The sequence below is a fragment of the Tetrao urogallus genome (genome assembly GCF_951394365.1).
Source record: "Tetrao urogallus genome assembly, chromosome: 4".
NCBI classification, from domain to species: Eukaryota; Metazoa; Chordata; class Aves; order Galliformes; family Phasianidae; genus Tetrao; species Tetrao urogallus.
In genome coordinates this window covers 521,612-535,374 of record NC_136817.1, presented here as the reverse complement: position 1 = coordinate 535,374, position 13,763 = coordinate 521,612, and the positions used below count along the sequence as shown (strand labels likewise).

General features: G+C 46.0%; 1 pseudogene across 1 annotated transcript; it reads left to right on the top strand.

Annotated features, from left to right (window-relative positions):
• Positions 1-5,140: 5,140 nt before the first annotated feature.
• LOC306945812 (nucleoporin NUP42 pseudogene) lies at positions 5,141-5,938 on the top strand (annotated as a pseudogene). The gene is made up of 2 exons: positions 5,141-5,246; positions 5,380-5,938. The product of its transcript is annotated as a nucleoporin NUP42 pseudogene (transcript).
• The last annotated feature ends 7,825 nt before the right edge of the window (positions 5,939-13,763 follow it).

Sequence of the window (13,763 nt, the reverse complement as noted above, 5' to 3'; positions counted from 1 at the left end):
TTTGCTAGTCCCAAGTGTAAAAGAAAATATTGCTCTTTCCTGTCACTTTTGTTCCCTTCTTTGTTCCAACAGGTTTTCTGCTTTTTTTTTTTTTTTTTTTTTTTTTTTTTTTTTTTTTTTTGGTAAAGGTGAGGTAGTCATTTTCAGTCTTCACTATCCTATGGGCTGGAGATGAAAACAAAGAAAACACTGGGCACACTGAATAGATGAGACTGACAGCTACTTATTTTGAAGACAACTGCAGCGCCCTTATAATAAAAATACACAGTAACTGTGGAGAACTGGATTTAAAAATGCCTTGGGACTGCTGTCAGGTCATATGCTAAAAGAGTGACTTAATTATAGGGAGAGTGTAAGTTAGAAATTTGTAAATATCATAAAGGGAAATCTTGATTCCCAGCCTGAAGCAGCAGGAACAACCTACTGCATCAAATATTGTTGTCCTTGTTTAAGTTGAGTGTTCTTATGTGACATTATGTTTTTCTAGGTCATAGGTTGCTGAACTTAAGCCACGGCAAGGAGGACTTCTTGAAATAAATTGTGGAATCTTTTGCAAACCAAAGTGGTTTATTTACATTGTTTGAAAGCCTCTTTGGGAGTGGAGCTTCTAAAGAGAGAGCTTTTCTCGGCACAGATGATGTGGGAGATGTCAGTCCCCAGGCACCAGAGCAAGGAGAACTGAGTAAATACGATATTGGTAAGAGATGCTACTTAAACTCTGCATACACGTGACTCTGTATTAGAGGTTCTTCTCCAAGTGCTTCATTTGCAACAAAAGACAAGTGTCTGTCATAGCTCTTCATCATTCCCCTAATGAGAGGGTGCTTTGCAAGAAGTTTCACATGCAGCTGCAGCTGCGAGGCAGTGTCATCATGCCAGGTTCTGAAGAATTTCTCCCATACTTCCTGCTTCCACACTGTTGTCTTCTGGTCTGTTCTGATTCATTTCCAGTTGAAGCTGCCTATTGAGCTTTTTATGCTTGTACGCTGGTAAGTGCTGATAGGAAGCCTGTACTTATTTATGTGTAATCTATGAGCACAGGTTAGAGGCATAAAAATGAAATAATTCCGGGATGAGTTGTGAACTAATGAGATCTTCCCATTTTTTTAAGCTTAACTTGATGATGAAGTCTGGCTTTGAATTTGAGCATAACAAGAGTAGAATGCTAGTAGCCTCCTCCTTAGCTGTTAATGGTCAGAAACATGTAGACTATTTAGTCTAAAACTGCCGACCAGAGTGCAAAGCAATAAAGCTTATGGCCCTTTCTCTGCATATGTGTTTTTTATATCTATACGTCTGTTTTATATATTAAATAGAAGTTTATGCTACTACGGCCTCTCTGAAGAAGTTTGTTCATCATGTTTTTAAATACATAACGCGTAATTTAAAAAATGGTTTGTGCTTCTTGTTTGTAGGCCAAAGATTTTCCTTGTTAGAGAAGTGTGATGTTATCTCTATTTTTTGCTTTGTCAAAACTATTGATGAGTGTTAATGTGCTTTGGTTGTGCACTACTATGAAGTAGCTATTGCTTCTGCAGAAGTTATTAGTGTAATGTGAACAGGTGCAGAAATCACTTGAAGAAAGCGACATCTTACTTGAAAATTCTTAGTTCCAGCTTGTTAGACAGAGGCGAGCAGGTGGGAGGAGGTTGGTGGGGAAGTGCTTTGATGGGAGAAATATTCAGAGCTCGCTCCTCTTGCAGTGAAACCCAGCTCTGATCAGATGCAGGTCTTCTGAACTTGGCCGCAGACTCTAGCTTCTTACAACCCTTGTTATTGCACAGGTGCTGTTTGGATGCACAGCTGTAGTCTCCAGCACCTTGCTGGAGCCTGTTTTTCTCTGTGCTTTACAGGCAAGGCCATTTGTGGGCTAAAGACTATTAAGCAGGAAAAGTTTTGTTTATGGAAAGGCTTAAATTCTTTATAAAGGAATCCCAGCCTATACTGAAAATGTGGTGTGGCTCCACTAAGCAGAAATTGAAAATGCTTTCTCTGACTTGAGAGTGTTGCAGTGACTGATACACCGATGAGACACAGACAGCTCCTCTTCATTGCCAAATTCTCAGGGTTGCAGCTTGTCCTGTGTGATAGGAAAAAAGCCACCTTGCCATGCTTTATCCTAGGCAAGAACTGACAGCACAGTAAAACTGGAATTGTATCACATCAGTGCCCGAGTGATTTATTACGATCTAGGGCACTATGTCTCACCTTGGATGTACGAGTTCCAAGGAGAATTTTGGTTTTCACAAGGCGGCATTAAATGGCCAGGGATGGCAATGGGTACCAAAGGTGGCTGCCACGTGCTGCCATGAGGCAATGCAGGCAGTGACATCACTGCATGCCTTGTCCTGACTCATGTCTCAGCCTGGGGGAGTTACTCTAAGGAAGTCTCCTGCAGCTTTCCACTTACTGAATCAGTCTTCTGGGCAGCACTGGGATGGAAAATGATTGCTTCTGCTCCAGGCATCTAATGCAACCATGCAATGAATTTTCTTCTTTGCTCCCAGTCCAGAAAAGTCAACACAGCTCCACAGGATGCACTGAATAAATATTAATATTGCTGTCCTTACTCCCTGAGCTCATTTTTGCTCTTGGTGAATTGATTCTCATTTACTCTGTGAATACAAAGTGAGCAGTTTTGTTAAACCTCACAGTTGCTCTAACCTGCAGAGAAAAGCTTGGTGTCATCTATCTCATTCCCTGTTTTCCAAGACACACACAGATGATTTGCAGAGTTACTGGGCTTCAAACCAGGTGTCTGATAAACAATCTGCTTCTGAAATAGTGGAATGCAGCTGCTTTTGCATTCTCCAGCAGATTTCAATGTGCCTGTGGCAGTAGTAAATATTAAATCATAAACAGCATCTGTACAAGATGCTCTTCTTCCTTCCTCATTTTGACAGACACTTGTCAGGAGCCACAGGAACGCGAATGTAGAGCACAGACACCCAGTTACCAAGCAGTGTTTCATTACCGTATGTTAATTACATTTTTGAGAAGTTCTAGGAAATCAGGAACATAAAACATGCAGGCATCTTCTTTCCATTGATCAGAGAACTGTGCAGCACAGCTGCAACTTCTCCCAAGTCTTTACTGCAGGAAAGATTCTGAAAAAAAAAAAAAAAAAAGCCTCTCCCTTTTCCTCAGGCTTTTTTTTCTTTTTTTTTCTTTTTCTTTTCTAAACATAAAAAGCAAATAAAAGCATAAAAAGAAGAGATTTCTGGGGATAGCTGGAATAAACTCTACTCAAGTTCAGCATTCAACACGATGTTTCTGTGTCTTAGGAGTAAATGAGAGGCAAGTTCCAGGCAAGGCCCAGCTGGCTAAGTGCAAGTTTTCTAGTATAGCTAGGAACTGGATTGGCTCTTTGGCTGCCAAGCCCACCTCCAGTAATTAGAAGCTGAATTAGAAGCTAATTGACTCTCTGCAATTCACTTCCAGTGCTCATTATCACTTTGATATTTTAAGTACTTGTAAAACTGATGAATCTGTACTTGTGATTTCTCTGAAGTGAGAAACTAAACCAAGTTCCAGAGGAGTAGCTGGGTGATAATTATCTGTTAATGTTCTTCTACATGTTGATTTTGGTAATGGCTGTATTTTATTAAGGACTAATGAGTCATCTTCAGTGCTTCAAGTCCAGGTGACAAGGAAAAACCCAGCAAAGGACAGTTACAGCCCACGGCAGCAGCAGCAGCAGCAGCGCTGTGGGTGCAGTTCTGTTACCCAAAGCCTCCTGAGGAGATGACATTTGGAGATCAGCTGAGTGCTGTTTGTGGAGCAAGCTCCTCTCAGGAAAATTAAGGAAGCAGAAATGCAAATGCCCAGCACTCGGCTCCTGCAGGCATTTGGAACGCAGTCGGCTTTGCCATTTGTTTGCATTTTCATTTTTTCAGGAAAGCGGTCGCATTGGCAGTTTCTTGTGTAAGTCCAGAGGGCAATTTTGTATTTTTGTTGTATTCCCTTTGGAGCATGCTGATTGTTTGCCTCCCTGCAAGCTTTCCAGAGATCTCCCCTGAGGAGCTGCACCTGGCGTATTATAACTGCAGTGCAATGGAGAGCACAGGATACTATGTAAGTATTCAGAACAAGTGAGCTTTCTGTGGACACGCTCAGGGTAGCAGTGGTTCCTGTTCTTCAGGCGGCCGCTCTTGACTCAGTGAATACCAATGCCCTCGTACGTTCACTTTTCTGTGCAGGGAGTAGAAAACAGCAGGAGCTGCTGGCCTGAAGGCTTTGCCATAACTGAGCAACCTGATGTGGCCATAGGTGACCCTGTTCACTGCAGGGGAGTTGGGTCAGATGGCTTTAAAGGTCCCTTCTGACTCAAGCAGGTCTATGATTCTCCCTGCCCCTTTCTGGTAACTGCGTGGCACAGGCCTCACCAATGATGCAGGTACAAAACGTATTACCCAAAGCAGGAGTTTCTGCTCATAAAGTGGGGCAAAACCTGAATTGTCCAGTCTGAAATTTCCTTGCAGTAGCTCAGATCACTCTTGTTCCCCCTTTTAAAGAAGGCAAAGGGGGGGGAAGGGGGGGAAAGGGACGCAAATAAGAAAAAAACAAAAGCCATGCTTAACAAAAGCATGTTTGTGTTTTCCCACGTTTAGATAAACGCTGTCCATCAGTATGTGCAACAATGGAGAAACAGGCTGCAGGAGCTGAAGGCTTTAAATGCCTGGAGAACAGCATCGATGGTAGGTGTTAAGGAAAGATCAAGTACTTCTGTTCCTGACATTGCTTTTCTCTTAAATATCAAGTGAAGGTTTTCTTAGGATTCCCATTTAGGCAGAGCTCAGGGTTCAGACTTCAGCACAGATGATTGTTCTGCACTCAGAGAGTAGACTGAGCCAAAGCAGATACAGATAGAGTCATGAAGCAAACTAGGACAAGGGAGAGGAGAATGAGAGCTCCAGGGGTTTTGGTGATTGCAATTACTTTTTGCCTGTCAGTCAACAGATTCCTGCTTCTAGGGTGTTTGCAGACAGTAGCCTGAGAGCGTTTTGTTTAAAGTAGCCATTGCTCGTGGCCAGCGTTTGGATCAGTTTCTCAGTTACATTCAGTTGGTCGGCACACGTGGGTTTTTGCTTTAAGCGTGGATTGAAAGACACTTGCCTGTGTTGGAATGTAGTTTTCACGGATGTATTTGGAAGTTTTTCAGCTACTTTGGAGAGAGAAAGTGGTCACTCCACCATTACCTTCTCTTGGATTGGGAGGACAGTAAGCCCCAAGCACTGGGTTCCCAAGTAAGTTTCTGCATAAGGAACCAGCAATTAAACAGGCGCTGATAAGCGTTCTTCTGCAGCACTGAAACGCAACAGTGTTTCAGTATGGCAGGTGCACCCATCCTGAGCCTTCCTATCCATTTCCTCACTGCAGGCTCTCCAGCCAACAGCAGCAGCGGTGCTGCCCGCTTGTCCTTGCAAATCCCAGCGTCTCATCTGGAAGTGCTCCAGCTGTGGGGAGCTCTGCTGCTGCCTCCAGTCCTCCTGCCCTCGGGGTGACGTCCTCCCACAGCTGTCCCCATCCTGTTGGGACTGGGGATTCTGCAGCTCCATCCGCAGCCCGCTCCTCACTTAACGCTCCTGGCACGGCCGCTGGCCATGGACTTCTGGGCTTCCGGGCCCTGCGAGCCCTGCTGCGGCAAATCCTTCCAGCACCGCTCTGCTTGCTGTCGCTGCTCCCAAGGCAGCTACAGAACCTTCTCACCCGGGTGCAAGCAGTGCTTTGGCCGCACCGACTGCCGGTGCCTCTGCACACAGCGCCGCGTCTGCGCCTCCTGCATCCACACGGCATCAGAGCAGGGCAGTTACACACACCGAGGAGGGAACTAACGGCCGGAGAGCTGGAGCAGTTCAGAGCCAAGAAGTTCACGCTAGGAAAGGTCCTTCTGAAGCCACCACCAGCAGACCTTTTGTATGATAAGGATTTAAGTTAATTCTGAAGTTATATGCCTTAATTAAATATAAATTAATACATTATATTATATTATTTACATATGCCTCAATTAAATAGAAATAAATATACTATATTATTTACATATGTCTTAGTTAAATAGAAATAAATATATTTTATTATATTATTTACAAAATACATAAATAAAAGTTGTTCTGTGACTCTTCCAATAAACAATGTTGTGATGGAGCAGTGAGTTGGAATGCTTTTCTGTGACTTAAGTTCTCATTTAATCTCTTTAGTCTTTTGTATAATCAGTGATGATCCAGGTGTTATAAGTAAGAAACGTACAAGAGAGTTTGGCTAAGCAGGTTATTACACCAAAAAGAATAGGTAAAGGGCTTACCCTTATCCTGGGCTCACTGGAAAGCTCCAAAGGAGGGATCTCTAAAAGAGACCCTTCCCCACTGGCAGTCAGCTCTTCAATGGGGTCCAGGAGAGGCGCAGCCAGGCTCCATCCCTTCCAGCAGCACAGCGCATTGCCTTCACTGTGTTCCCAGGGCTGATCAGCGCTCGCCTCAGGTGATCGACCAGGGGTTCAGGCTGTGATTCAGCAGCTCCCATACAGTCTTCACAGTAAGATACCTCGTGGTATCAGCATTTCCACTGCACCGGTCCTAGGCTCATAGATCTTGAGCACTGGCCAAGCAGGTGGCTTCTGCCAAATGCTTCTCCCACGGCTTTAATGTTCCTTCCCCCATTGCCTTCAACTTCATTTTCAACAACCCGCTGTACTGTTGGATTTTACCAGCAGCTGGTGCACGCAAGGGAATGTGAGATAAGTCCACTCGATGCCAAGATCTTTGGCCCAAGTATTTGCAAGGGAACTTTAAAAATGGCGGGCCCTCATCTGACTCAATTCTCTCACTGTACAGAAGACCTAAAATATTCAATCCAGCAACTGTTTTGTGTGCACCTATCTATCTATCTAACTATCTATCTGCTACATCCCATTTCATCTTACCCATAAATCTTGTTAAGCACACACGTAGAAAGCAGGGTTGTTCAGCTGTGCCCTTCCCCAGGTCACTCTGCTCTCCTCAGACCCCCAGGTCTGTCCAAGAGGCATCTTTCATCAGCCCTGCCTAGAAAGTGCTGCCTGCTTTTGTAGCACAAATTGACTAGTTGATGGTGAACTCCTGACTTCCTCATGCCTGGAACAACTCCATGGGCCTCCTCAGCCATCTGCCCCAACCCTGGATGTTGTTTGTCTCCACAAACAGCACCCCTACCACCGCATGTTCTTTCCAGAGTTATGTTCCCCCATCTCTGACTAAGAGAGTGAATCTGCTCTGGATCTTCTCCAGGTCTTTGTCGACTGCAGCATGCACTACAGACCTCACATCAGGACATGTTCTGTAAACTCCTACTGCCAGTTTCCTTGTGGCAGATCCATCATTTTGCATCAAGGCCTTTAGTGCCGCCATTCCAGCATTGAAAAAGTGAACATTAGGGGCAGGACGGCTGCTGGTAGGGAGGAAACGATGGATTCAGACTGCACAGAATAGTGACACAGACAGTGCCACGTAAGTGTCTTGGCTTTCGTCTTGGAATTCCTTCCTCTGCTTAAGCCTGTGGGGACGCCTTGAAGGCTGAGAGATGGGGGCAGGAAGGCAGCTGTGTTTCTCGGCACTTGTATCAAAGTGTGCCGCTCAGGCTGCAGCCAGCTTTCTGTAAGGGCTGCCTGCAGGCTGCTCCCGCTATGAGACTGCCGGTAGGCACAGCAGTAGGTACTTTCATCTCCATCCTGTGTGCTGTTAACTGAGAGAGTGCAGATTTTATTCTCACTTTTATAAGACAAATATCTGCTCCTATCGGATTCAAAATCATAGGAAACTTGTAATTCTGCTGTCACAGAAAGGAGCCGTTCAGGAGCTCTGGCAGGCAGCTGTCAGTACCAGGAGATGTAGGCATTCTGCAAGTCATCTATGCCCTCGGCTTTCTACTCAATATTCAGTTCTGGATCTCATTCTGGTAACAGATGGTGGACTCTGTTGCAGCAGCACTTGTGCATGTCCGTGTATCAGAAGGAGAGAAAAGGCAGCAAGCACTGCCAGCCTGCTGCCTGCAGGTGCATGCAGGACAGCCTCCTGCTGCTGCTTCCCATGGGGAGGGGAATGGATGCAACCAGGCTTCAGCCAGGGCCAGAAGTGGCAGCAGCACCAGCAGCATTCTTCTCGTGGTGCCTGCTTGCCTGTGCCTCAAAGCCCCCAGCTCTGTGGCAGGGACAGGGGCTGTGCCTGAGGGCAGGATGCGACTCACTGGTGGCCACCCAGAGAGGGGCCCTGGGCAGCCAGCAGGTGATGCTGTGAGAAAGCAGCACAACAGAGGCACCTTATAGTCTGGGCCAAACAGTACAACAAATGCAACCATTCTAGAGCCACATAGGATGTGCCTAGAATAAAGATGCAGAGGGAAGGTCTTATCTGTTTGTTCGAATGGAAATGGAACAACAAAGTGCTCTTGTCTTCTGAGACCAGGAAACCAGAAATGTTGACAAGCCACAGAACGGCAGTACTAACCCTTTAACTCCAGTGCATTGCGAGATGTGATGGTGTGGAATACTGACCAAAAAACATAAAAGCAGGACAAGAGAGTGTCTCTTGAACCGAGGCTGCTTCCCGTGACGAAGTGCTGTGTAGCCATAGAGCCCCTTCACTAGTTGGGTGAGCACAGTTTTTCTTTCTATGATTACTGGTCTACCTGTGAATACTTGGCCTGCTATCTCCAAGAATCTGTCAGAAGCAGTTTTGCTACTTTGTGAGCAGGGCACCTACATTAACTTTATGTTGTGTGTTCAAAGCTGGCCTACAGTGCTAGTCTGCAGCCATATGCAAAGCACTACGAAATCATTAGGGAAAACTTGTGCCAAGACATCTGGAGGCACTTCTCCAGAAAATACAGGTGGGCAAAGCACTCTGCGTGTTATCTCTGCCTTTCATCTCTTACCCCGATTCCCTGAGAAGGAAACAAAGGTGCAGAGGCTGAAAGGGAAGCACAGGGCACTCTGGCAGTCCACCAGTAGGGATGCATGAGGGACCGTGGCTGTGCACTAACAAGCATTTCACATAGTTACATTTAGTACAGTTGGAGCAAAGGTTCACTCTAGCTTGAGTACATGGAAAACAGGATTTGCTCCCAAGTCCTCCTAGGGTAGCCATAATGGCTGCAATCAAATAAATCAGCGATCTCTACTTGCTGCTGTCTTCCATCCCAAACATTTCACTGCGGGAGGCTAATCAGCTAAGACTACAGATGAGCCTTGAAGAAATTAGCTTAGGAGTTACTGTGCTGTGATCAAGTTACAAAACAAGAGGCTCTAATTCTTGGATTCAAAGTGCGTGAAATTGATATTCAGGGTGAAGAATGATCATTTAGTATACCAACCTACTTGCCTTTCATCTGTCTTCACCACTTTCACCACAAGGCGTACAGAAATGCCATTAGAAATTGACCGATTTCTCAGTTCATACTCAACCTCCTTTTGTAGGATAACAAATACTTAATTGCCACCTCTGGGTTAAGGTATATCGGGGTAGGAAGGAAAATGCTTGGGTATTTCTAATGAAACTTCAAACAGATGGGATTTCATTCACCTACATAATTTGAAAACTTTTAGCAGAGTGAATAATTTCATCATGCTTTTTTCCTGACCAGGTTTTACTGGTAACATTTTCTCGAAACCAAGGTTTAAATAAAATGACTAAAAATTCATGTGTTTAAGGTTGAAGAAAATAAACAGAGAAAACTTCTGAGTTTACCACTGAGTCTTCTGTCAAGACTCACTGCGCTACGTGAGGTTATGAGCACTACACTATGGGTTATGAGCAAGCCCTTCCATGAGGCAAATACTGGGAGGAGGACTGTACCTCTCACACAAAGGAGTTACACCAAATTCCAGTATCTTCATTTTTCAAGGCAAGGGGGACTAAGAACTGACATTTCCAGACCAAGTCAGGGAACCTACTGATTAAACACTAATGCAAACTGTCCCTTCTCTGCTATCATCAAGGAGGGACAGCTATATTAAAAGGAGAGCATAATTCTGTTGATTGATTTGTTGAGTCCTCATCTGTTTCTCAAGGTTCTGACCTTACAGTTAGCAGTGAAATACTGAACTCTACTTGCAGTTGGTCCTGAGGTGAGAACAGAAAATACTAGATACAACAATTCAGTCATACTTAGCTTTGTACATGTGGAATTTTAATATATTCTTCGTATCCTTAAAAGATTTCTGTGTTCATGTGTATCTCCCACTCACACATCTACTCAAAGAAACCTTGAAGAGCATCTGTTTAATCACTGATATTCTGGGTAAACTAGCCAGCTTCATATACATTCTTTTCTTATAGGCAGCATACAACCCACCTCTGACAGAAGAGTAGCTTCCAGCTGATGAACTGAATCACCTGGTTGCCTCATTGGTCCTAGTACAGATCTGTAATTATTATCGTTGGCAATCTAGTAACATTAGTCTAGAGACTAATTACGCAAATGTTAAACTTGGAGAATTGGATGTCATGGGGCTCTCTGACTTCACATCCACGATATACACCTTTTAAACATTTCTGAAGTGCTTTCTTTTATGAGCATTTGTCTGTTTCATCTTACAGGTGAGAAATCCAGATTTACCGTCAAATAGGTTCTCCTGCAGTGCACAGCTGTTCCTTGCACTGCCTTTTGGCCAGGATCTTGCATTCTCGGGGGACTCGGAGCAAAGTAATTTGTGTAAAACTAAGCAGATTAACATTTAACTCTCTTTCAGGCAAAGCCCCTGACCATGAGGCTTTCAGCTTTGCTCCTCTTGATGTTTCCTCACTATGAGCGTGAGACAACTCTACGCTGAGCAGTTCATCAGCAGGATCTGCCTGGGGTGGAAGACCCTTTCCCAGTTCAGGGCCTATTTGAAGCTGACCGCCATTGCGGTGTCTGTCCCTGCTGGCTGGGAGAGCTGTGACTCAGGAGACAGACAGATTCAGCTCCCTCCAAACCCACTGGGAGGGACGGTGCACGTGTGCTCCCTGTGCCTGCACTCTCTGAGTCCTCACTGTGTCTGTGTGTCCTTATCACGTGCGCCACATCTGTCCCTGCAGCACTCACGTGTCCCCTTCCATGTGCGCATCTGCAGCTCCACATCCCAAACCAGCACCCGGCCCACAGTGGTTCAGGGGCAGAATTCCCAATTCTGGAGGGTTTTATCCCGCTTTCCTGGGTGAGAATTCTGATTCTGAAGTGTCAGATTCTGCTTCATGAGAGAGGATTCCTATTTCTGGAAGGTCTTACCCTTCCTCTGCCTCTGAAGGTTGTCATTCCTTCTTTTGGGGAGAACTTTCCATTCTGGAGAGTTTTAAGCTACCTTTGGTGGAAGATTTACCATTTCCAAAAGTTTTTACCATCATTTCTGGTAGAATTATCACTTGTGGATGTGTTTATCCAAACTTTTGGGGAAAACTGTCATTTGTGAAAGGTTTCATCCTGCTTCTGAGAGAGGAGTCCCACTTCTGGATGGTTTTATCCTCTTCTCATGGAGGGAGATTCCCATTCTGGAATATTTTATCCTGCCTTTTGGGGCAGAATCCCTATTTCTACAAAGCTCTGTGCTACTTTTTGCAGAGGATTTCCTCTTCTGGACAGTTTTACAGTGATGAGGAGCACTCCTGCTTCTGGAGGGTTTGATTCTCAATTTGAGGGTCGATTCCTGCTTCTGGGGGGGTTTTATCCAGGATTTTGATTTAAAAATTACCATCCTAGAGTATTTTTGCCTGCCTTTTGTGGTACAATTCCCAGTTCTCGAGTAGTTTGTCCATCCTTTGGGGGCCAGGATTCCCATTGCTGGAAGATTTTACCTTTCTTTTCTTCAGTTCAAGCAGAACCAGCCCTTACGCACAGGATTATGCTGACAGTGATGTTGCAAATCCTTTGATAATTTTGCAGCAGCCAGCGCTGACATCAGGGCTGAAGGACCGTGACACAGCTGTGAGGTCATCCCAGACATGTTTGCAGTTCTGTTTTTAATTACCACCAAGGTTGTTTCTCTGTCAGGACACAGCGTGCGCAGTGCTCACACCAGTCTGTGGGTTTAAAAAGCGGAGATTGGGTTGGGTTCGTTTATTTTTGGTGCTGGGGAAAATGCGTGTTGTTTTGGATCAGGACAGAGGGGTTGTGGGGTTTGCCAGCAAATGCGGGGAAAGAGGCAGTTTGTGTGTGGGAGGGCTGTGTGTGGGAGTAGCAGCAAGGGAAACGGCAGGAGAGCTGACTTCCCCCTTTTGGTGATGAAAGGGGAAATGCTGCAGTTTGTGAGCTCTGTTTTGTATTATGCCAAACAGACTGAACAGCCCAATGAAGCATTTTGGAAATCGCCTTTTATCAAAGCGAGCAAGTAAGCCAAACAGCGCTGGGCGGCCGGAGAGTCTCTGCTGCACCAGCGGCACGCGCTTTCCCCTTCCAGCTGACAGTCTGTACCCAGCTCACCACCCGGTGTTCGTGGCGTCACGGCATCTCCTGCGCAGGCGCCATCCTGTTGTGAGGCAGCCATCCTTTGTCTTGTCAGACGGGGGCTGGCATCTTTGCAATACACCCGTTCGTGATCCTGCATCTCTGAAGCTGTGTGAGTCCTGGGGTCCGTACCTTAAAGGGCTGTGTTTGTTGGTGTCTCCGGATGCCTGTAGCAGGAACCTGGCCCCTGCTGTTGTTGCGGTTTTCTAGTGGTAAGCTCACAGATGATTTGATCAACGAACGACAGAACGACAGAAGGACAGAACGACAGCTGCCATTACAAGCTCGATGGAGAGTCTAAAAGCTGTCCACACAGTGTCGCTGAGATGCATTCCGTCCAGCAGTGGATTGGCTCTGCAGGGCTGTCAATGGTTCCTGCCAGGATGTCAGCCTTCCGTCAGCAGGGTGTTGAAGGTGGTGCCTCTCCTTCCGGGCCCTCAGCAGTGCTGCTCCCAACACGGTGCACGCTGGGTGGCTCTGAGCCCAACCCATTCTCAGTAGGGAAGGGCACCCAGGGCACCTCTTCAGCTCCTCACGAGCAGGGGAGCAGCCCAGCACTGGCGTTTCCCAGGCAGCCATGGCTTGTCCCTGCTCGGACCTCTCCCGGCATGGAGCCTTCCTGGGGTAGAGCTGAGAGGTCACCTCCGGACCTTCCCACGCTGAGGGGATCTGAGAGCTGCACCATGTGAGGACCACGTCCTGTTCATGGAGGGAGGGAGGGACCACGAGGACTGCGGTGCTGCCACGCAGCAGCAGCTCAGCACCACACAGCTTTTATTCTCACTGACCCCTCCCAGTGGGTCTGGGGACAGAACAAGAGAAAATGAGGAAGAATTCATCAGTGGAGATAAAATCTATGTACTGAGACCAAAAAGGGAGAGAGAAATAACAGGAATGATAATCAGATAGATGTATACATCAAAGCAAGTGATGCACAATGTTGTTGCTCAAACCCAAAGACCAGTGATAAAACCAGGACACAATGGGAGGCAGGGGATTTTGTGGGGGTCTACAGGGCATCTATAGGAGATGGAAGGGGAGGAAAGGGACGTTTTAGGAGATTTCCATAGGAGGAGTGTATTGAGACAGATAAGGGTGTTTCAGAGGAATGGCGGTGGTGTTTTGGAGTGGATTGGAGGGTATTTGGAAGACTCGAGGAGTGTTAAGATATTTGAGGGGATAAGGAAGGATTTTGGGGTAAGAGATGAGCATTCAGAGATTTGCTGTGACTGGGAACCATTAGGGATGCACCAGGGAGAATGTGGGGTTGTTAGATCAGGGGAGGTTGTCTGATCTGGGGTCAGAAGAGGACA